Source organism: Mauremys reevesii, linkage group 2, assembly GCF_016161935.1.
Source record: "Mauremys reevesii isolate NIE-2019 linkage group 2, ASM1616193v1, whole genome shotgun sequence".
Classification (NCBI taxonomy): domain Eukaryota; kingdom Metazoa; phylum Chordata; order Testudines; family Geoemydidae; genus Mauremys; species Mauremys reevesii.
Genome location: NC_052624.1, coordinates 273,209,273 through 273,231,502, shown reverse-complemented (window position 1 = coordinate 273,231,502; position 22,230 = coordinate 273,209,273). Strand labels below are relative to the sequence as shown.

General features: G+C 43.3%; 2 long non-coding RNA genes across 2 annotated transcripts in view; one reads left to right on the top strand and one right to left on the bottom strand.

Moving 5' to 3' along the window:
- The first annotated feature begins 3,774 nt into the window (after positions 1-3,774).
- LOC120396572 lies at positions 3,775-12,320 on the top strand. The gene is made up of 2 exons (XR_005593234.1): positions 3,775-3,974; positions 12,097-12,320. It is a non-coding gene; the product is annotated as an uncharacterized LOC120396572 (long non-coding RNA).
- The window catches only part of LOC120396574, a 24,277-nt gene continuing 10,232 nt past the window's right edge, over positions 8,186-22,230 (bottom strand). The window contains exon 3 of the long non-coding RNA XR_005593237.1: positions 8,186-8,646. This is a non-coding gene — a long non-coding RNA (uncharacterized LOC120396574). The remainder of the gene's footprint in view (positions 8,647-22,230) is intronic.

Sequence of the window (22,230 nt, the reverse complement as noted above, 5' to 3'; positions counted from 1 at the left end):
GGTAAACAGTGAAGTGGTAAAATTTGCAGACGATACAAAATTAAGGATAGTTAAGTCCAAAGCAGATTGGCAGGAGTTACAAAGGGATCTCACAAACCTAAGTGATGAGGCAACAAAATGGCAGATGAAATTCAATGTTGATAAATGCAAAGTAGTTTATATTAGAAAACATAATCTCAACTATACATATAAAATTATGGGGTCTAAATTAATTCATTCAATCTCTTCAAGGTTCCCTCTGTCCTTTAAGAAATATGTGTTATATTTATTTATTTTTCAATTTCCCAATCATAAGAATCATATAATTCATTTCAATGCAGCTTCAATTGGCTGGACAATACAGTAGATATATTTCATATGATGTAGTCGTGCTGGATGTATTTCAGTACTGGAGAGGTACCGCCCAGTGTCATGTATGGGCCATAAACCAGCAGTGGTCCATGAATACTTTCTGGGTCTTAGCGAGACCATGCAGAGAAAGCCAGGGGGAATGTAAGGGAGCTGAGAGAGGCTTGGTCCATGAAATTAATTCTCTGTTACAAAGTGATCTGTGGAAAGGCAGCGTGTAAAACACAAATATAATGGTCAGAACACAGCATTGGGAGCCAGGATCTCTTGAATTCCAATCTTCATTCTGAATTCTCAGTCCTAGGCCCTATGTACATCACTTCACATCGCTATACCTTGCTTCTCCAACTTGCAAAATGAAGATAAATTACATTGGCTGAGTTGGTGTGAGCATTCATTACTTAATGCCTTAGAAATACTTTGAAAATTATGAAATTTTAGGGTTATTGCAGACTAGAAAGATGATTCTTGACCTGTTTGCTTTCATGGGCATGAAAGTTGGGGTTCCTGCATCATCGTACTGACAAGGTTAATTGTTTCAAGAAAAAAATCTGTGTGTAAAATGAACAGATGAATTCAGTTATTTTTGCACAGTGAATTGAAAGGGTGCAAAGTATCTTGTTTAAGTGCAAATGTAATCTGAAAGAAGAAAAATTGACACAAAATGCATCACTTACCATCTGCACAGAGGCTGTTGCATCACGTTGCTTTCTAGTGAGATGTAATGCAATATTTTTGTAGACAAACTAGCTGACAATCAGTAACTACCAAGTCTGATTTTTTTGCCCATAAGATGTCTGTGGTTTTATCAGGTTTGACAGAAACCAAGTTCCCATAGAAATGAAAATGGGCTAAGATACATTAAAAAGTATAGGAGAAAAACTTAGTTTTTACTTTTTGGTTGGGTGCAACAGAGTTGGATGCTGGCACTTTGAGTGCAGAAGGTGGAGGCCCGCAAGGTTTGTATTAAAGTCCCAAGGTTACAGCTTTTCTCTGAGCTTGGATGGGTATTTGCTGCCACCACCCAAATGCAAAACCCCTCTGAGAACCCAGGAAGGTGCACTTGGGAATTCCTTCCTCTGGGGTACCCTCAAGAACGAACACACACACACACAAAATAGCTGTTGCCACCAGCTAATTAAACAACATGTGCACAAACCTCTTAGGACACAAAATCCAATCCTGTTCTTAAAAAAGGTAAATATTACTAAAAACAAAAAGAAAGAAAATACATCTGGAAATTTAGGCTATTGCTAGATTTAAAAAAACACTTACAAGGATTAAGCATCAAGAAAAACTTTCTTGAGGTCCAGCTTAAAGGTACAAACAAAACAAAATCATTTGGTGTTAGCACTGAGGAGTCCACAAGCCATAAAGAAATAAAGAGAGATCAACCTAATCGCGTAATCAGACATTTCCTGACCTACTTACATAGCTGGGATTTTAAATAAGTTGTTTCTAGTTTGATACCAATGATTTTTCATACCTGGCCCCAGGCTTCTTACAGCATAATTGCTCCCGGTCTGCCTCTCCCCGAGAACAACCAGACAAAGGGGAAATTTTTTCCTCAATTTTAAAAAGTTCTACCCTTCTCATTGGCTCTTTTGGTCGGGTGCCCACTCCCTTCCTTTTACCTATGCAGGAAGACTTTTTAACCCTTTATAGGTAAAGCAAGTAGAGAACAGCTACTAAGAGGGATTTTATAGCTAACTGGCTGACTGGGTGTCCATATAAGGGAGTTCCCCCCACCCCTTTCATTTATCACACTCTTAATACAGATTTCATATATACATTACATTAGAATATTGATAAGTGTGTTTTTAGTTTTTAAATGATACCTCAAGGCATATTTTGCACAAAAATTATTACAATAGTGTGTAGAGTGTGAATACAAACATGCTTTTGGTCACAGATGCTAATACTAGAATATCCAAGGTCTTCCTTTTTATGCATGGACAAAATCAACATTTACTCCAAACTAGATAATTATTAAAGAGACCATATGTCCCAGTTATATCACAAAAGTTGAAGTGTGAAATATCCCGTTATTTTTTTCATTTCATCACTCAAAACATTTTTGTCTTCCTATAACTACAAAATGTTTTGTTCAGGTCATACTGCTGTGCTGCACAGAAATTGCTCTGTGTTTACCAAGGCCAGGCCAAGAGAAAGAGCCTTCAGTAGGATAAGCTGTTTGGAGGGAAGAGAGAAATCAAATGAGTATAGGCGCTAACTAAGCTGTTCCTCTGCTCCTAATGAACGTTAATGCCAGTTGTTCACTGTTTTTCATTAACTCAGTCTGAACACTAAGTTACGGGGGTGGGGAGAAAATCCTCCAGCTCAAAATATGCACATCACAGAGTCAGAAGCTGGTAGCAATGCCACTAGCCCACATTTATAAAAGAAAATGTATTTCATTTTGTGACCCTAAAATATATAATCATAAACTGTCTCAATTTCTAATGTGAAAATATGGTCACCTAAGTACTCATGTATACAACAACCTGAGTACAGTCAAGTAGTTGCACACCTAACTGTAGAGAAATAAAGATTTTGCACAAGCAAATAAGTAAACATGGAAATGTTGTGCACACACAAAGAGGAGGCTCCTCTAAAACTATGACCTTAATTAGGATTTACGGCAGGGAAGCCATCAGAGACTCCGGCTCTGACGCCACCCACCATAGGACTGGTAAATTCAGTGGGTCACATACATCATCAACTGGTGTAATTTGCTGCAGCTCCATTGATTTGAATGGACCTAAGTCAATTTACACCAGCTAAGGTGTGTGTCAATGTAATGGCATATTCCACATTATGACAGCAAAATGGGTAGGTAGCTCACTATATAACCTTAATTATATATATATATAAAGTGAGCTACCTACCCATTTTGCTGTCATAATGTGGAATATGCCATTACATTGACACACACCTTAGCTGGTGTAAATTGACTTAGGTCCATTCAAATCAAGGGAGCTGCAGCAAATTACACCAGTTGATGATGTATGTGACCCACTGAATTTACCAGTCCTATGGTGGGTGGCGTCAGAGCCGGAGTCTCTGTTTGCTTCCCTGCCGTAAATCCTAATTAAGGTCATAGTTTTAGAGGAGCCTCCTCTTTTGACATTTTCCTTAACAGAATAGCAGTGGCCTGTGTGTGTGTGTGTGTATATATGTGTATGTGTATGTATTTATATATATATATATATACACACACACACACACACACAGGCCACAGCTCTTCTGTTAAGGAAAATGTCAAACTAGGCAGCAGACAAGAGGTTTCTAAATATCAAAAATATATCTATCTATCTATCTCTATCTATGTTTATAGCTATGGGAAAGCTAGATCACCTAAAAAAATCATATCCATAGAATTTAAGGCTAAAAGGCACCATTAGATCATCACAGGCCATTCAATTTCACTCAGTTATCCCTTTACTGAGCCCAGCAATGTGTGTATATTAACCAGAGAGACTCCTTCCCTAGAACTACTTGTAATACAAACATTCCACTGAAATCCATGGCACTCTAGAATGGAACTAGTGCATATGGTCACAAAGCCGATGTGGTGTTCCAGAAAGACACTGCTGGGCGAATTGACAGATGGACCTAAAAAAAGGGTGAGTGGTGCAATAGGTGCCTTGGCAAGGTTTCATCTCTGGAGATTCGGATTCAGATCTGGCTGAAGTCTCCAATCCAGTGATCTGGGAGCCCTGGGAATATGCATTAATAGTAGTGCTAGGGGTCTCACTGTACTAGGCACTATACAAACATAGTCCCTGCCCTTAAGAGTTAAAAACTCAACAGAAAAACAACTCAAGTGTGGGAGGGAAACAGAGGCACAGAGGTGAACTGACTTGCCCAAGGTCTCACAGTAGGTCAGTGGCAAAGTTGAGCACAGAGTCCAGATCTCGACTCCCAGCCTTGTGCTGCCTCAGTTATTCTAATTTATTTAAATGAATCATAATATTTAGTCTGCTTCGTATTATTTTGCACGTCTATTCAAAGCACTTTCCAAAGATCAATTAATGAAGCTTCACAACAACTGTCTGAGGTAGGTAAGGGAGTATTAGCATCTCCATTTCAGAGTGTGGTCAGTCTCACCCCACTGATAACAAGCAAGCAGCAAATTGCCTAGAGTTGCAGTGAATAATTCGTGAAGAGCCCGTCGGCTGACATGTGTTCACATAAAGCGTTAGCTGACCAATTTCAACCAACAACCATCCTCATAAATATCTACGTCTGTTTATGAATAAGTTGCAAGCGGAAGAAAAGGGAAGACATCAATTGAATAGAGAATGTGCTAAGAATAATTTGCCAGGCAATAGTCTCTTGTGAGAGAAGATGGCTACTGAAACAACCAATGGGTTAGCCTGTTGAGACTGAGGTGCACTGTCAAAGCTGTGTGGATGTGTATCTCTTGTAGCTGCCTGCCCTCTGCCTCCATCTAGTATAGTTACTATCAAGAGCACTAAAATTCATGCACAAATTTGAGTTAGCAGAAAAGAAAGATTGGATGTAATAGGGGACATCTGATTTACATCTGCAAGTCTTTGAGTAATTTAGTTTTGAAATTTAAGATTTAAACTAATGTATTCCTTGGCTAAAAGTTATTCTAGCTTCTCCAGGCAGTGTAATAGAAAGAAATGTGATCTTTTTGATTAAGCCGGAACATTTACTGCCTCTGAGAAGTGCTCACGTATTATGCCATGGGGATATGGTACTTTGTGCATCTTCTGCTACATCGGCAATATTCTAGGGTAAATCTTCAAAAATATAGCATATGGGAAACTGCAAATCATCCTCATTAATTACACTGATACAGCGCAGCGCCTATCTACCAGAGTATCTGAGATGCTTCCAATAAAACAAATTCAGCTTAAGGTCAGTTTCTGCTCTCATTTACACCAAGTATTAATGCAAAGGAGTGCCTTGTACATCAGCAGTGTTACTTCAGATTTAGGACCAGTTCAACAAGTACTTAAATGTGTGTATAATTTAAGCACATGAGTATTTCCATTGATATGAATGGGACTGCCCTCATATGCTTTCAGTTTCACATGTTCTTAAGTACCTTAAGACAAAATGAAGGACATAAATATGTGCCTGAGATCAAAGTCTTGTCCTGAATGGCTAAAGAGATACAAAGTTAGCACAACAATGAAAAATCATGTATGAAATGAATGTACTAAAGTGCTCCTGGATAAAAAGGATTTAAAAAATGTTTACAAAATGGCTAAATCCCTAGCTATTAATAATTGGAGATATCCTATCTCCTAGAACTGGAAGGGACCTTGAAAGGTCATCAAGTCCAGCCCCCTGCCTTCACCAGCAGGACCAAGTACTAATTTTTGCCCCAGATCCCTAAGTGGCCCTCTCAAGTGGCCCTGGGTTTAGCAGGCCAATGCTCAAACCACTGAGCTATCCCTCCCCCCAACAGGGTCCAAAAGCAGAGATGAGCTCCTGCTGCAAAACTTGGATCTAGATTTCAAACACCCCCACTGTTAGCCATGGTACGTTTCAGAGCCCATTATAATACTAATAATAAATTATGTATTTATGATTTGTATTGTGATAGTGTTTAGGAGACCCATTCGTGGACCAGAACTCCATTGTGCTAGGTGCTGTACAAGAACAGAGCACAAAGATTGGAAGCTCTTTATGGCAGAAACAATCAGATGCTATGTCTACACATATGGCATTGGGTAGAGTACAGACACTACACATGTAGCTACACACAGCACTGAAAGGCTTCAGCAGTGGGGAGGCAGAGGGACATTACTTTACTAAAGATAGCTGCGCAGCCATGGGAGGCACTGCTTGTGTGTAGAGAGCTGTATAGGGTATATAGCCTGGGGCAGTGGTCCCCAACCTTTTTCATCTGGCAGGCGCCAGACGACGAGCCACGGAGGACCGTGGCGGCGGACGAGCATCCGCCGAAATTCCACCGAGAAGCGGCAACATCAATAGGTGTTGCCGCTGAAATGCCACCAACAAGTAGCATCATCCAGAGGCGTCCTCGCCGAAATACCACCAAAAATTGGCGGCATTTTGGCAGTGACGCCACTGGATGACGCAGCTTGTCGGCAGCATTTGGCGGATGCTTGTCCGCCGGCCAGTATGTGGGAGCACTTAGACACCCCGGCAGACGCCATGGCGCCTGCAGGCACCACATTGGGGACCCCTGGCTGGGGGCTCAGGAGTGTAGGACACTACTCAACTTGCGTAAGCCATGTCTCACTGTCGACACTACTATTTGGCCCCATGTTTGCTGGGTGTGCAGTGTCTATATTCTACTCACCGCCATAAGAGTGAACCTCACCTAAGTAATACTTGGCTCGCATACAGCACTGTTCAGCTGTAGATCTCCAAGCATTCTACAACAGACACGACCATTAGCCACATTTTACAGATTGGGAAACGGAGGCACAGAGTTTTGAAGTGATTTATCAAAGTTCACGCAATGAGTTAACGGCGAAGTCAGGAATAGACCCAGACCTCCTACCTCCCATTCTAATACTCTATCCACTGCACCACATGACTATTAAAACAAAACCATAGAGATAGTTGCAAAATCTGGACAGGAGCTTGTAAATGTAGGGGATGTTTGGAGCCAGGATTCTGGTGTACATTTAAGGCTGAAATGTACAGACTTTATGCTTCCTGCACCTGTCAACCTCAAGCTGAAGTCAGACCCTCAGAGCTAGATAAATTAGGGATATTGAAGCACAGAAAGCTATTGAGGTCCCATTCTGTTAGAGGACTTAAAAGTTAAAACCCAGTCTAATCTTGCCAGCATTCCTGGGCAGGGACCGTACAGTGGTTCTGTGTTTGTTCAGCAACTAGCAAAATGGGGCCGTCGTCCATGTCTGGGACTCTTAAGTGTTAGCATAATATAAATAATGATCTGTGCCCTCACAAGCAGCTAGTGAGGTGAACATAGCAGCCGGGCTGTAGAATTCCCCGCCACACACACACACACCCTCATTCATCTGTGATGGAAGCTGGGTTGCACAAGAACACTAACGCACTATGGACTAGCGGCCGGCATTGGATCAGCCTTTTCAGCAGCATTGGTATCTGCACTTGGCTTGTTACTGTGAACGGGCTGGGTGTGTACATTCCTCACACAACACTTTGAACAATGTACCATCTCCCCTACTGAATAATTGTTCCACTAATTAAGCTGAATGTTTCATTCAAATCAGCCTGTAAAGGTTGCATTCATTATTCAAATATCTGCTGGTCTGAGAGAACCTAAGTGAAGCTAAAGCCGAGCTAGTACTTAACACTCACACTGCTGGTCTGCATGGAGTGAACTTTAGAGGCAGAGCTGCTGTCCAGTGGGTGATATTTATGTAGGGTGACCAGACAGCAAGTTTGAAAAATCAGGATGGGGGTGGGGGTAATAGGAGCCCTTCTAAGAAAAAGACCCAAAAATTGGGACTCTCTCTATAAAATTGGGCCATCTGGTCACCCTATATTTATCACCACATTAACACAGAGGTGGATGAGAAGACATGGCAACAACTTATCTACCCAGTATATATGAGGCTTTCTTGTAGCTCTGCCAGCCAGAGCCAGGTGGTGGAAGAGCATGAGGAGAAGCCAGGAGTAACACCAGAGGCAGAGGCAAGGGCAGTACTTCCCGGTGCTTAGAACTGACACTCCTTTTCAGAAGTGCAGCGTATGCTGGCCACAGTACCAGCCACCAGCTGTTGTGCAGCCATGTGCCTGTAGCTCTCATGTTTTGGAGTGCAAGCAAAGCATTTTGGCTCCCCCAGCATGGCTGCTCACAGGCATTGGCAGGGGCTCCGTGTACCTTCTCCCTGCCTTCCTGGGCTGAAATAACCAAAATCCAGGCCTATTTTTTATTTGCAATTCCCTCAAGACAGGAAAGTTTGAGACCTATAAATCCAGGACACATGATTCAGTGAAACCACCAGTTCCTCTGCTGGGTGACTCAAACACTAAGCTCTGGTTTGGCTGACGGCTGGGATGGGTTTCTGCAGATGGCACCATCCTTACACTGTCTGTCACTCCCTCTGTGTACATCAGTCTTGTGAGTAGGCAGGGTGTTGAAACACCAAAATGTCAGTACTCTTCCTGCTAGTGGAAATGGAGCAGAGGAGCAGCGTGATACAGTAGACTGAGCCAGAGTGATTAGAGATGGAACAGACCTATTAGGTCATCTAAGCATATCTTTGCAAGATAGTTCCCTCCAGTATGCTCTCCAATGCTGTGCACATCATCAGTTTCAGATGACCCAAACAATGGGGTTTCCACCACTCCCTGCAAAAAATCCATATACTCTATTCACACTGCAAGAAACCAAGCTTTAATAAACTTATTAAAGGTTATTTTTTCTGTTCAGATTGTTCAAGAATCAACCCCCATTTTCTTTTAGTGCCATGAGAACGTGTTGAGGAGCTTTAGACAAATGCTTCTCAGACTTTGGGCTATTTGCAAACTGTTCCCATTGGCAATTCCTATAGTGTGGTCACATGGGGTTGTTTCCACTCTGATTGGACAGCTGGAAATTTTTTAAACAAGGGAATAATGACTAGAAAATAATGAAGTCCTGCTACCAATATTCAGACAAGCACTTGCATGCTAAGACTGGTGGAAATGTCAGGAATTGTGAGTATTTTCATGAATACCCAGCAACTGCCTGAATATTTGCAAATAACATATTAAGAACCCACTAAGAATAGTGAATAAAACTCAGGTTTCAGATTTTTAATTTCACCATTTAGATTTTCTATTATGTGACCAGCTGTAATCATCACTCTGGGTTTGCTGCTGACTGGTAGCCCAGCTCAGGAAATGGGGACATTAATAGTGTGGTCAGCCATACTTGCAGATACATTATTTCTGGTGTCTGCCCATGCAGTATAATCTACATTGGTTTATTTGGTGCCTGTCAGATTTGACATTATCGCTTTAAAGAGTTGTTTTTTAAACAAAAGTTTGCAATTTAGGGCTTCTTAAGAAAGAAGACAAATCTATCAGAAACCCAAGATTCCAAAAGGCCAAGCAATTTCAGAATTATGATAATACAACTAGTTTGATACTGCACAATATCATTCTGCAAGCACATGAGCCAAACAGATGAACAACATAAATAATGGGAAGATCAGACTATAGCAGTGTAAATTTATGTGGCGAGAAATAAAATGGCACAAAAGAAGGAACACTGCTCACAGAGTAAAATAGGACAATGTATGAGAGAAATATCAGAACTAAGCAATGCATAGCAACGAAAGGAAGATCAGCACATAATGGAAGGAATCAAAGCTGCACAGAATAGAGGCTGGACTATGAAAAAAAATACTGGGTTAAAGTTTCAAAAGCACCAAACTCCCATTTTCTAAAGTGACTTAGGGCAGGATTTTTAAAGGTATTTAGGTGCCTAAAGATGAAGAGACATGCACTGGGATTTTGAAATGCACCTGGATACATAACTCCCATTGGACTCAGGCACCTGGGCACTTGAGAAAAATCCCATTAAAGGTGCCTAAATATCTTTACAAATCTGGCTGTTAGGAGCCTACGTCTCACTGAAAGTCACTGGGACTTAGGTGCTTTCGAAAATGTTACCCAGCATGTCAGATTCTGCTACTCATAATGAGTGGTATTTACTCCTGGAAGTAAATCTCATTGAACTCCATGTGCACTACTTACTTGAGCAGCTACTTCTCAAGGTGAGTGAGGATTGCAGGATCAGGCCCACAATAATAAGGGTCAAATTGTGTACTGACTTTACTGGCCATGGTGGGGAGGAGAGGCACAAGAAATACACACACACACACGCACATCTGGTGCAGCTGCTCGAGAGCAACACACAGTAGCTCACTTTTGGTCCCCCTTCCTCACCTTCTCCCTGGGGACCAAGGTAGCCAAGAGGCGATGGGGAATAGCAGAGAGAAGGTGGGTCCATGGCCTTATTCCTCTGCATTGGCTCACAGAGTAGGGTTGACACTTTGGGAGAAGGCATTCTGCTCCTCCTGGGGGATGGGGTGGCTCCATGCTGCTCCCTTCTTGGGGCTGGATATCATGATCTAGCCCTCCATGTTCATGTCAGATATCTACCTAATGCCATCGCATACAACTCTCAGCTGCGGTCAACTGTGGTTGGCAAACATGGCTCTGTGATGCTATATAGCTACGCTTTATAGCTATGTTCTAATGCGTTTGTTGCTAGCATGGGTGATGCAGACTTTCCCTGTCTATCTGGGGAAGACATGCTGAGAATGTGTACGATAAACAACAGGACTGCTTCTCAATCAAATGTTTCAGAGCTTGCCCTGAGGTACCTAATGAGTCATTAATAGTGTTCACCCACAACTGGCATTTGGTACCAGTTGATTTATCCCATGTTTGTAGGTCTTGAAAGTTGTCAGTGAGGTGTAAGCCCTTGCTTGTAAGATTAATAAGTAATTCCTCCTGGGCCTCAAACATTAGAAAAGCATTTCTGTTTAGCCCAAAATCTGATCCACCTAGGAAATAAAGACAATAAGAAAACAGTTCATGTCATGTGAGACACTTTGTCTAAGGACCCACACAGCAGCCAAGGTTGGGAGTTCTACTCCCCAAGAATAGAAACAAAAAATTGATTGTTAATTGCCTAGGCAAGAATCTCTCATAATCTGGATACGGATAAAGCCTCTTTCTGCCTCCTAACCAAGCTCAAAAGAACTCCAAACTATTACCAAGCAGAGAAACACGTTGCTCTCAGTGGACAAAGTGACCCATTGCTCACTGAGTGGATCAAGAGATGGATGGGGAAGCTGTGACTTAACCAAACTAAAAGTAACTTGCTGTGAGATTGAAGGTCAGATAGGACAAACTGCCTGTTACCCCCAAGAAATCCAAACCATATATTTTCACCCCAAAATTATAAAACTATACATTTGTTTGCCTTCTAAATCAAATATTCCATGGATAATCTGTTTTGCTCTATCAGTGTGTCTTTCACCCCAAATTGGAACTACACATTTCCTTGCCTTGTGTATCAGATCTATTTCGCCCTTTCTGTGGCTAGTGTCTCTTGTTCTGTTGCTGTCTGGAAACAGATCCTACAGCGGAGCCGTCTCCAGGTAACCTAATGAGCACAGCTGGAATGTAGTAAGCTACCTGATTGGCTACACTGTCTGATTGGTTGGATATGCCCCAGACAGGTTCTTAAGCCAAGCAGCAGCACCAGTTTGGTTTGGGATGGAGGATTTTCTGACCTCAAATGAAGTCACTCTGGAAACCCAAAAAGAGTGTATAAGAGAGGGAGAAAGGTTACCAAGGGGGGGAGGCGGGACAAAAAAGTAGAAGCGGAATCAGATGAGGATAATATCAGCAAACAAGCAAAGCTGAGGAAGGAAACAAACCAAAGTGTTAAAACTGCAAGATCATTAGCCAAAGAAATAAGATTAGGTGATACTATCAGTGTGAAAGTGGCTGCCTGGCTAAAAAAGGTATAGGCAATATGGTAAAATATAGGAGGCTGCTAGAGAGTGATCTTTTAGCTGAATGTAAAATTAAGAGCACACTGATAAACTGCCTAAAGTAACAACCCTCCCCCCACCCAACACTCACCATGCTTTGGATGTTCATTGAGATGTGTGCTTGGCAAAGGTCAGTGAGAAAGTGATTGTTACGTTACCAGAGGTGTATTTCACTGAAATCTTTCAGTACTGTGCATGAACTTAACAATCATGCTTCTGTGCATCATTCCTTGTTCTTCGACAGATGTGGCCTTGAGAAACACCCCACATGCACCGGCCAAGCATCTCCACCAGATAAGAAAGCTCCCAAGACAGAGCAAAGAAGACATGTTCCGGAAGGTACTGCATTTCTCCAGTGCAGAGAAAAGGGAACGCAAGGAGTGCAGGGAAGCCAAAAGGCAGGACAGAAAAGAAAATCAGGACTTTGTTAAGGACGCTGAGTGGAAAATTAAAGTCATGGAGGACCAACGCAGATGTTGAAGTCCTTAATAATGCTGCAGACTGAGCAGATCATGCCCACCCTCCCCTGCAGCACATTAAGAACTCTTTTCCATGCCCTCCTCCCCACAAATTCTGCCTGCACGGTTCTTTCTGCTTTCCAGGACTTCTTGGTTTCTCCTTCACTCCACCCCCTCAAACAATTTTAAAATAATAGCTGGACCTACACACAGCTCTAAAAGTCTGCCCTTCCCTAGTACCTCCCATCCCACCAAGCATCTTTGTGTGTGTGTGTGTGTGTGTGTGTGTTGTTTCTTAGAATCATAGAAGATTAGTGTTAGAAGAGACCTCAGGATGTCATCTAGTCCAACCCCCTGCTAAAAACAGGACCAACATCAATTAAATCACCTCAGCCAGGGCTTTGTCAAGCCAGGCCTTAAAAACTTGATGGAGATTCCACCACCTCTCTAGATAACCAATTCCAGTGCTTCATCACCCTCCTAGTGAAATAGTTTTCCCTAATATCCAACCTAGACCTCCCCTCACTGCAACTTGAAACCATTGCTTCTTGTTCTGTCATCTGCCACCACTGAGAACAGCCTAGCTCCATCCGCTTTGGAACCTCCCTTCAGGTAGTTGAAGGCTGCTATCAAATCCCCCCCTCACTCTTCTCTTCTGCTGACTAAATAACCCGTTCCCTCAGCCTCTCCTCATAAGTCATGTGCCCCAGCCCCCTAATCATTTTCGTTGCCCTCCATTGGACTCTCTCCGATTTGTCCACATCCCTTCTGTAGGGGGCAGGGGATCAAAACTGGACACAATGCTCCAGGTGTGGCCTCACCAGTGTCGAATAGAGGGGAATAATCACTTCCCTCAATCTGCTGGCAATGCTCCTACTAATACAGCCCAATATGCCGTTGGCCTTCTTGGCAAGAAGGTCACACTGCTGACTCATATCCAGCTTCTCGTCCACTGTAAACCCCAGGTCCTTTTCTGCAGAACTTCCGCTTAGCCAGTTGGTCCCCAGCCTGTAGCAGTGCATGTGATTCTTCCTTCCGAAGTGCAGGACTCTGCATTTGTCTTAGTTGAACCTTATCAGATTTCTTTTGGCCCAATCCTCCAATTTGTTTAGATCACTCTGGACCCTATCCCTACCCTCTAGTAAAAGCAAAGTTTTTGAACAGTAACTCATCTTTATTTGTTTCCTACAAATTGAGATAGCAGGCACTACCAATACATACACAGTCAGTTTAATAATTTGCGTACTGGAATGTAAGGACCCAAATGTCACCATTGCATCCTAGGAAAACCTCAGATAATGTAATATTGCAGCACCAATCACAGAAGTATACATGACTGGTTCTCATTTTCAAAGTGTTGTCTCAAAGCCTCCCTGATTCGAATTGCCCCCTACTGTAACCCTTTGATAGCCCTGGTATCTCGCTGCTCAAAATCAGCAGTCAAGCGGTCTGCCTCAATACTCCACTGCGAGCAAACCTTTCACCTTTAGCTTTACAAAGGTTATGCAGCGTACAACATGCCGCTATGACCATGGAATTATTATCCTCATTGAGGTCTAACCTGTCATAAAGGCATCGCCAGCGCACCTTTAATCTGCCAAAGGTACATTCTACTGTCATCTGGCACCTACTCAGCCTGTGGTTGAACTACTCCTTACTACTGTCCAAGTTTCCTGTGTAAGGTTTCATGAGCCATGGCTGTAAAGGGTATGCTGCAATGGAGATGCATGCGTCATGCACCTTCCCGGACCACCCTGCATTGATGTCAGTGAAATGCCCACAGTGATCCACAAACACCTGCAACACATGGAGAAGTACCCCTTCCTATTTATGTACTCTGTCATAAGGTGGTCTGGTGCCAAAATTGGAATGTGTGCGCTATCTATCGCCTCTCCATAGTTAGGGAAACCCATTTCTGCAAAGCCGTCCACTACTTCCCGCACATTTCCCAGAGTCACAGTCCTTCGCAGCAGGATGCAATTAATTACCCTGCACACTTGCACTAACTCAGCCCCAACAGTCGACTTCCCAACTCCAAATTGATTCACGACTGACTGGTAGCATTCTGTAGTCACCAGCTTCCACGCAGTGATTGCCACACGCTTCTCTACCGATACAGCAGCTCTCATTCTGGTGTCCTTGCACTGTAGTGCTAGGGAGAGCACCACACACATTTCCAGGAAGGTGGCTTTCCACATCCTAAAGTTCTGTAGCCACTGCCTGTCATCCCAGAACTGCATGACGATATGATCCCACCATTCAATGCTTGTTTCCCAACCTCAAAAGCAATGGTCCACTGTCTGAAGCTGTTTTGTGAATGCCAAAACAATCTAAAGTTGCTCCTATCCATATCACACGGCATGTCAGGCAACTGGGAGTCTTCTTCAGTTAGGAACTTCGCGATTAACCATGCATGATGTCTTAATTACAGTTTTCAGAGCACAGGATGGATCACACACTGCTCTCCTTTCTCATAGAGATGCCGGGGTGAAAAGCAAAAAGGGCATTCAAAAATGCCAACAAAGAAAGCTGGAACTTCATGGAATACTGAGACAGAAAACAATGCATCATGGGACACTGATCCTGGTCCCAAGATGTGCCGCGATCCGCTCCGCCTTTTCACAAGATCTAGCGACAGAAGGTGTCAAGCTGGACTGTGGGATAGGTACCCATAGTGCATTGCTCACACTGTCAATGATAGTGCCCCCACTATGGACACATTCTGCCGACAGGGGGAGCAAGTGTGAACATGCAATACTGATTTTTATTATAGTGCTTTTTGAGTGTCGACATAACTTGTTGGCAAAACTCTGTAGTGTAGATAAGGCCTAAAATTCTCCCACACTTTTCCACAGGCTGGGGTCATTGTAGTAGATATCTCACTGCTGAGGATAAGCAGGGAAGTGAGGGTACATCTACTACATGCTTGTGGCTTCTGCCCTGGCCCCTATGCTGTGTGCCGCTTTGGTCCCTGCACGAGTGATTGCTGAATGGCACAGGAAAGTTTCCTACAATGGGGGAAGAAACAAAGCTGCTCTGCCAAGGAACCTTTGGCAGAGGATTGCCAAGTACCTCCAGAAAACTTTCCTAGAGATCTCTCTGGAGAATTCCCATGAGATCTTGGCGTGCATCAACACCCTGCTCTGCTGTACTGATTAGCTACAGGGAAATGTCCAGCACATAGAAACACAGCCAGCCTTGTACATTTCTATACCCTAACCCCCCTGCTGAACTACACAATGTACTTACTAGGCATCTCCTCTCTTGCTTTTTGCTCACCGCGGAGAGCGACTGCTGAGACTGGCTAGACGCCTCTGGAGTGGTGAACAGTTCCTGGCTTCCTGCCCTACCAGGCGACCCTGCCAGGAGCTCCACACCATTGTCTAACTCCATCTCTTCACCAATGACTTTGTCCTCCGAGTTAGGTCCTCTTTTCGCTGCCTCCAGGCTCACCGAAGTATCCACGGGGCTCTTGGCAGTGGAGGTGGGGTAGCCACTAAGGATAATGTCCAGCTCCTTATAGAACTGGCAGGTGTTAGGTGCAGCACCAGAGTGACAGTTTGCCTCCCTCTCCTTATGGTACGCCTGCCTCAGCTCCTTTATCTTCATTCTGCACTGCAGCGTGTCCCGATCATAGCCCTGTTCACACGAGCCTCGATAAATCTGCCCATAGGGATCAAAATTCCTATGGCTCAAGCACAGCTGGGACCGCACAGCCTCCTCTCCCCATATACTGAGCATATCCAGCAATTCCGCAGTGGTCCAAGCGGGAGAGCGTTTGCTCGGATAAGACGTCATGGTCACCTGGGAAGATGCAATGAGACCTCTACACGCCAAGCCAACAGGAAACGGAATTCCAAAAATTCCTGGGGCTTCAGGGGAGGGAGGGCGGGGGCAGATGGTTGTTTCCCTGGATGCAGGGCAGTGAAGTTCAAACTGCTGACCAGAGCGGTCAGGATGGGCATTGTGGGACAGCTTCTGGAGGCCAATTAAAGCAATAAAAATCAAGCACAATGTCTACACTGGCACTTTGTCAACAAAAATTTTGTGCAAAAAGCCTTATGTCTCTCGTCAGGGTGGTTTTATTTTGTCGCCAAAACAGGGCATTTTTGCTGGCAAAAGTCACATTGCAGTGTGTACACATTCACTTTTTTGCAGACAAAAGCTGCCGTTTGTCGACAAAGCTTTGTAGTGTAGACAGGGCCTAAGTAAGCAACTCATTAGTCAACAAAGAGGAGAAAGCAAGCCACCCTGTCAGGCTCCTCTGGCCAGAGCACAACACCTTTCTTCACCGTACTGATCCCAGCCAGGAACTGACCTGCTTGGGCCCTGCAGCTCCTTTTAGTTGAGCCTGCTGGGCTCTGATTAGCTGTTTCTATGAGGCACCACTAGGCAGGCCTGGAGAGCCCATTTTTGCTGCTCTTTTCCTGGGGTGGGATGTGGTAGGACAGTAGGGCCTCCATCAGGGGGCCTCAAGGGGCCAGGTACACCCGATCACAAAGTAGTAATTCTAGGGTTGCCACTTTTCTAATTGGTAGTAATCAGACCCATAAAGCCCCACCCCTGCTCTGCCTCTTCCCCCTAAGGCCCAACCCCTGGCACTCCCTCGTCTCCCTCCCTCCCCCATTGCTCACTGGATCATCTCAAGGAGCCTGCCTGCAGATAGGAGGCATTCCAGCTGAACAGGGGCTGGTGCAGGTTAATGACGCAGCACCTCTCCCTGCCCTGCAGTAACCAAACTTCTGGTTCGGGTACCTGAAAACCGGGCACCTAGCAACCCTGAATGGCACCTGGACACACAAGCCAAAAACCGGACTGTCTGGGTAAAAAAAAAAAAAAAATCAGACGGGTGACAACCGTAAGGAACTCCAATATGAAAACCAGGCAAACTATCCACAAAAAGTCGATGCCTAGACACCAATTGCCCTTATGTCCTGTCTGGGTAACATTATGGAGAGACGGGTGAATGAAAGATTGGTTGCCTAGTCGGAAAACAATGCCATTCTAGCTAAAGAACAGAGTGGTTTTAGGAGAGAAAGATGCACCACTGATCACACTGTTAAATTAGAAATTGAAATACAAAAAAGTAAGGCACAAGGGTTTCACAATAGCTGTCTTTCTAAACACTGAAAAGGCATATGATCCAGTATGGAGGGAAGACTTCTGGTACAAAATAGGTGCACTAGGGATAAGGGGAAGAATACATGTGTGAATCAGAGAATTTTTGAGTAAAAGGGCCATGCAGGTCAGAGTTGGGAAAGTTATGTCATATATATATAAAATTCCAAATGGTATACCACAGAGAAGTGTTATCAGCCCAGCCTTATTTAATATTATGATAAATTATTTCCCGAAACTAAAAACAAGAGCTGGGGTAGGTGTCACTCTATTCTCAGATGATTGTGCTCTGTGCGCTGGGAGCAGGAATATTGAGGTGGCAGAAAAAAGAATGAACAAAGCGTTATGAGAGACCTGACTGGGGATATGCATGGGGTTTCAAGTTCTCCATTTCTAAAATGAAAGGATTGATCTTTACACAAAGGAAAGTTACAAAGGAATGTAAACTGTGCCTGTGTGGAGAACAAATAGATACAGTTAAAAGGTTCAAATTCTTAGGAGTAATATTTGATACTAAATTACTTTGGAAAGATCATATGAACTGTGTTTAAAGATAAATGTACAGGAAGAATTAACCTGCTTAAAACTCTTGCTGGGACCAGTTGGGGGGTGAATAAGAAAACACTGTTGGTGGTATACATAGCCTGAAATAGACTATGGACTATAGCTGCCAAACTTTTGGGTCAGCATCAAAATCAGAACTTAAAAAATTAGATTTAATACAAGCACAGGCACTATGAATTGTGTGCAGTGCATTTATTACAACACCTAGAGGCACACTACCGATACACTACAAATGAAACTACTGGATCTAACTTTCTGGGCCAAAGTTAATGGGAACTGCAATGTTGAAAGTACCAAATAAATATGCCGATTGTTGGTAACTTGATAGTATGCTATAGTTTGCCTATGTTAGAACTCCACACATTGTTCAAACTGAAGTGTGGATGCAAGAGTTGAAAGATAAGGAAAAGCTAAATGAAATCAAAACTTTTAGTCATGGGAAAATGAGTTATGGATGGAAAGTTACATGTCCAAACATGGATTTAGATTTATTTTATAATCTGAATGGTAAAAAAGAGAGAGCAGGTATTAAAAAGGAAGCGTACCAGTGTACAGGTTAAAAGTGGAGTTGGTTTTGTCAAATCTATACAGATGGGTCCAAGAAAATAACAGAAAGAGTAGGGATGGCATGTTGTATACCAAAACTGGAGACTAATGCATCTAAAAGACTATTATCTGATTATGTAGCTGCCATGACAGCTGAACTAGTAGGAAGAATGCTAGCATTGAATTGGATTTGGGATGTATGCCCAGCAGCAGCCGTCATTTTTTCAGATTCAATGTCAGGCCTTATGACAATAAAAAGGGTGTCTCAGTATGCAGAAGTGATTTAATCAATGAAATTATATTTCTTATAACAGAGTTAGTACAGATGGGGATACATGTAGCATTAGCTTGGATCCCAACACATATACGGATAACAGGGACTGAAATGGCAGACAAAGCAGCTAAAAATACTGTAAAACATGGAAGGATTGATATAGAAATATCCTGAGGTAAACCAGAATTCAGCATAGTACACCAAAATTTAAGAGGGATGATAAATATTTGGATTTATGAAAAAGGGGAAGAAGATTTTTGAATTGTACCCTAGAGCTGAGGATAATATACTTCAGGGCTTGACCAGGACTAATGAAGTGCTTTTGTTTAAAGTGCCGCTGACCATTTTGGTTTAAACAAACATCATTTTTGAGACACAGAGACACAGAGATGGACTATGTACATTTTGTAAGTTCCTATTGGGAACCAGGAAGTGGGCAGGCGGAACCCATCCACTGCTAAAGGACCCTCCCCCCAGCCTAAGGAGAGGATCCACAGGGCCTGGAAACCAAATAATTCCGGAGGACAACTAATGTAAGTTGGAAGAAACAATTGATCACCTTTTATGGGTATGTAAGAGCTTCGATCAAGGGGAAACTTTCTGAGGAATTTGAATGTCTTAAGATAATAAATTACATGGTTATTTAGTAAAAGCTTTGGGGAAATGGAGAATTATTTAAAAAGGTGCCGTTACATTACCTGAAAGACACGGGGCAAAGTGAGAGGGCATAAATCGCTAAATGTTGAGGAATTATAGTTGGTGGCATTTATAGACTATTCAGTCAAGTCAGCTTCACAAGAAAAAAGAAAGTTTGGTTTGATGGCTGTTCAAAGCAGTTGCTCGTGGCTGTGATAGCTCCTGTGCCTCTTTGTTCTCAGCCTTGGCCTAGCTCTGCTTCTGCCTTGATTCACTCCAGGCACAACCCAGTTCTGAACCTTGGCTCCAATTCCTGACTTCAGTTCTGACTTGTGGTTCTTGCACCTTGCGTCCGACTCCAGCTTTGATCCTGGGCTCCAATTCCTGACTAAGGACTCCTGCTCTGTTAGGCATGACCACCCACATCCTGGTCACTGACAGCTGCAAACCCTAAATAACATCTGGTGCCTATGTAGGTCAAAGAATGTATGAAATATGTCCATCAAATTTGGAAGATTACAAGGAATTTTGTTGGTTCTCTTTGTAAATGCTTGTGGCACTCTTGAAATAACAGGAATTGTATGGCACAGGGAAGAAGGAATGTTGGAAGGTATAAACCAGGCTATAACTTTGTATTATTAAAAGAAATTGCTTTAAGAGGGGGAAATTCTAATTAATAATGTGAGCTAGTGTTGAACTAGAATCTTGAAATGAATCAAACATAAAAAGAAAAAGGATTGAAGAAGTTTGTTCTGCACCAGCACCACATATTGGTTATTGATGGAAGCAGCAGGGAAATAAAACTGAAAAACTTGAGCACTCGGTTGGCACGTGTCCAGAAATCAGAAGGTGGCTACCTCCAGTGAGCCAGGAGAGCAGGACATGTATAGCAGTGAGATCGCCGTGTGGGGCACTAGAGTGGACTGAACACAACTACAAGCTGCAGAATCCTAAGTGCGACCCATGCCCAGATCAGCCATGTTGGACGAACTCCTCCCACTCTCTAGGGTTAAGAGAATAAGTGATAGTGAGATTTCATTTCAAAGACTGTATTTCCCTTTCTATTCCTTAACCTAAGTAACTGTAGGTTTTCTTGCTAAGTCTACACTCTCCAGCGAAACCTCAAATAACCATATTTTAGATTTTAACTCCTTTATAAGTCCAAGCAAATTGGCCTAAGATTTAAATTGTCGGCAATCACTTTTGATATTCTAAACTTGTCCCTTTTGATCCAATCCATTCAAACAGCAGGGACCACACTCTCGAAAGTGCCATTAAAAACTGTAGGAGAGAGAGAAAGCGAGCGAGCCTGAGACACTAGGCCTGGTATAAAAGACCTAGTGTAAGGTCTAAGGCCTAAACAGAGTCAAGACCTGCTAATATAAAGCAGAATTAGCAAGAGTCAGGCACTGCTCTGTTACAGAACATGCCTACTTGCAAGTTCACAGAACCTGGCAAGAACAGGGCTGGCATTGCAAAAATGCAAATATTCCTAAGAAGTGTTAGACACAGGACACTTGTGTAAACACATTCCAGAAGAGTGGTACCAAAACACCCCAATATCAAGTATGGTATAAACAAACTCCCAGAAGATAACAGACACACTGACCCCTCCTAAAGATAAGGCCAGGATGACAGCGTGATGGATAGAGATGTTCTGAGCAAACCAACATGTACAAGGTAAATGGTGGTTACTAAGCACGTCACAGGGGAAATATGTAACTTGTTTGTATCCGTGTATAAAAGAGGGGTCTCAGGAGGGGTATCTTTGCCCAGCTGAGGGCGGAACAGAAAGTCCTGCCATTCACTGAGCTGAGTCCATTGTAATAGGCATGCATGTGTTAGTATCCCTGTAGAGAGTCTGCCGGATGCTATTAACGTGCTCCATCAACAATAAAGTTGGCCGAGTGCCTTTGCTACTGAATGGAGTCTGTGATCCTTGGGCAGTTTGACTGGAGCCTGCTGTGCAGGCTATCTGGCCAGTACAGCACACAGAGAGAACACACACACAGCTAACAACTAACAACAAAGACAAGTGCATCCTTCCTCTTTGGATAAATACTGGAAGGGTGCTAACTGTGTTAGGTACTAAAGAACTGATCATCATAAGTAAATGTAATAAGAAATCTCAGTGATTTGCATTGTTCCTTGGTATAACTGCTGAGTCTCAACCATAGTCATGGACAATAGCTTGTAAGACTACATTGGTTTGTTCAGTAAATACCTAGAATATTGGTTGAGTCTACACTTGAGTGGTGTGAGCTGCTGATAATATACTAATTTGATTCTGAATGAATGAATACATTGTTTATTCATTAAGAAAAAATCAAGTGAATTGATTTGAGAAATACTGTTCAAGTTAAAAGTTGGCCGGAAAGGAACCCAGTGTTAAAATTAGTAAGCTAACACTTGATGGACTCAATAATTAGGAGTTATCCTTGTAGTGGGGTGGTTACCCCGCTCCGGTCCTGAAGGGGTTAAAACCAGCCCTGGGAAAGGGCTGTTCTGGGGATCCAATAGGGTAGGCTGATTGGGGAAGCAGTCACAGCTAGGGCCACGCCCCAATCAGGCCACAGCTGGCCCTATAAAAGGGCTGTGAGGCAGGTGCTGAGGGAGTGTCTCTCTTGCTGGAGAGAGAAGGACCAGGTTGCCTGGGAGCTGAGCAGGGTACCTGAGGCTGAGCAGGGCTGGGGAAGGGCAAAGGAGCTGGGGAACTCCAGCCTGGCAACTCCCCCGGCTGAAGCCCCAAAGCAGGTACTGGGGCTGGGAGGTGCAGCCCAGG